The sequence below is a fragment of the Podarcis melisellensis genome (assembly GCF_964234715.1).
Source record: "Podarcis melisellensis genome assembly, chromosome: 13".
Classification (NCBI taxonomy): domain Eukaryota; kingdom Metazoa; phylum Chordata; class Lepidosauria; order Squamata; family Lacertidae; genus Podarcis; species Podarcis melisellensis.
In genome coordinates, this window is record NC_138545.1 from 52,274,766 (window position 1) to 52,277,605 (window position 2,840).

Sequence of the window (2,840 nt, forward strand, 5' to 3'; positions counted from 1 at the left end):
TTCCCATCAAATGACAGCAATACAATCACCACGGCCCGGGAAGCTTCCTCAGCTCCTCATTCTCCCTCCCTTTGTGGTTAACATCCTCTGATAAAAAGCAATGTTTCTTTTTAATGTTCACGGCTGTTTTGGGAAATTGCGGCAGCTCCTGTCTCAGCAGGGCTGACACAGGAGGAACTTCCACAGGGCTGGTCCCAAAAGGAATAGCAGTTTCACAAAAGAGCATTAAATCAAGTGTTTAAGTTGGGCTGACATGAGGGAGCGCTTTCCCACAGGATCAGACTCTTCATTCTTACTTGTATTTCTTGGTTTTAAGGATGCCTTCTGGTTTACTGAACATTGTCTAACAGGCAAATCATAAATGGTTTTCTAAAAATTAAGTAAAGACCTCCAACAAATGTTCCTCATCACACCTCCGATATGTTCCACCTAGTTTGATGCAGCTAAACTGAAACAGAATAAATCAAACTTCTGATTGTTCTCAAAAAACCAAAGTCTCATTTGTTATTTTTTACACAGTATCATATTATTATACTTTGTTTCCTTAATTTCCTTCAGAAAAATATTCTTTAGCTTATTGTCTATACATTACAAGAATCATTTAAGGTCTGCCAGGGGTTTTTTGCTATCATAATAGGTTTTCAAATCTTCTTTAAATACTATCCATTCTTTATTCACCTTCTGCACTGAGTACCTTCTAACTCTCCCCGTCATTATTGCCAATTGGATGTACAGTGGTACCTCAGGTTACATACGCTTCAGGTTACAGACTCCGCTAACCCAGAAATAGTGCTTCAGGTTAAGAACTTTGCTTCAGGATGAGAACAGAAATCGTGTTCCGGCGGCGCGGCGGCAGCAGGAGGCCCCATTAGCTAAAGTGGTGCTTCAGGTTAAGAACAGTTTCAGGTTAAGAACGGACCTCCGGAATGAATTAAGTACTTAACCCAAGGTACCACTGTATTCTGTCATCTTTACCTGCCATTCTGACTTTGTAGGTGTAATTTCACTCTTCCAATTCATTGCATCCTGGCAGCATACCTAAAAAGTGGTCTTACTACTTTATTGATTTCAGTTGACATTATCCCTAATAAAAAGGCCTCTGGTCACAGTTTGGGTGCTCCTGTCCTTCACCCACATTTGAATTTGAATTTCCACCTCAGCATGCTGCAAGGCTGTAGAATTCTTTCTAAGGTGTCCTTGTACTCCCAATAGCGAAGAGCATATTTTCACAGATCCTTTTTTCACCCCTTTGTGACAATCTGCACCCACCAAAACTCTCATTTTTATCTCTTACATTTATGTCCCATTCTTCCTCCAAGAAGCTTCTCTTTCTCTTTTTTTAATCCATGCAGCAATGCAGTGATGCAGGCAAGGCTGAGAGACAGTGACTACCCCAGCTACTGAACTGAATGGATAAATTGGGATTTGAACTCAGGATTCCCCAAGCCTAATCCCACCTTCTAAGCATTATACTATGCTGACTCTCAACACATTTAAAGTATCTTGTTCTGCTGCTCTAGTCTAGGGGGTAGATATTCAGGGAAGTGGCATTCCTCGTTGGCTTTGGCAATATCCCATTCTCCAACAATTTTCTGCCTCCTATTCATTTCCAGTCACAATTAAATTGTTGCTTTGGTAGGATTGGGCAGCATTTGAGAGGTATTAAAACAGAAAATGAACCTAATGCATGCATAAAAGGGTTAATCTAAGCCCTTGAATCATGCAATCTTTGGGTTAGCCTGCATCTTGGCTTACCCAAAGATTGCATGATCCAAGTTATTTCTTTTTAAGTCGTTAGGATCCTTTTTCTTCTTTGTCTTACTGCCAGCAGATGGAGACTTGTTTGCTGTAATTTGGGGGGGGGGACATTCTCTCTCTCTCTCTCTCTCTCTCTCTCTCTCTCTCTCTCTCTCTCTCTTGGCAAAGCTAAGTGTTGTGATTTATTCTATCCTAAGTATCTTTGTGGGTAACGCTTGTTAAAGGTGGATGAGGGCAGATGCAAAATCTAACCAAGTTTTAATGTACTTGAAGCAATTGCCAACTCTGCTATGAGAGTAAGACTCTCTCTTCCAAATCTTTCTCTCCACCACCACCCCAGGGGGTCTTTTGCTGTTGTATAAGGGGAAAGTATTCTAAAGGTGAAGCAGCTCATGCTTCATCACAGTGCCATACCACAAAAAGTTTCATCTACTAAATTGATAGTTGAACATTGAGATTGAAAGCATGGAAATACAGTGGTACCTCAGGTTAAGTACTTTATTCGTTCCGGAGGTCTGTACTTAACCTGAAACTGTTCTTAACCTGATGCACCACTTTAGCTAATGGGGCCTCCTGCTGCTGCCGCGCCACCAGAGCACGATTTCTGTTCTCATCCTGAAGCAAAGTTCTTAACCTGAAACACTATTTCTGGCTTAGCGGAGTCTGTAACCTGAAGCGTATGTAACCTGAAGCGTATGTAACCCAAGGTACCACTATATTACTACCCTCCAAAGATGTCAACCCAAGTCGCTTCTGGATCTCACACTGAAATTGCACTTGATGCTCAGAACAACTGCCCAACTTTAAATTCACAAACATGGCTAAGTGGTATTAGCAGAATTATACACTTGCTGCTGGCGAGTTCTCTCGGGCTACTTCTGCTTCTTCCCCTCCCTCAAATAATTGTCTTGATCTGGCTGAACTGTGTGTATATGTCAGAGTCTATGCATGTTTTAAATATCACTGCAACAGTGGCACCATTGATAAGCCTCAGAATTGTTTCCATGAGAAATATGGTTTTTTTTACCCCACCCTAAAGCATTCTGAATAGAGCTTTTTCCTCCCCCATCTCCCCCACATAT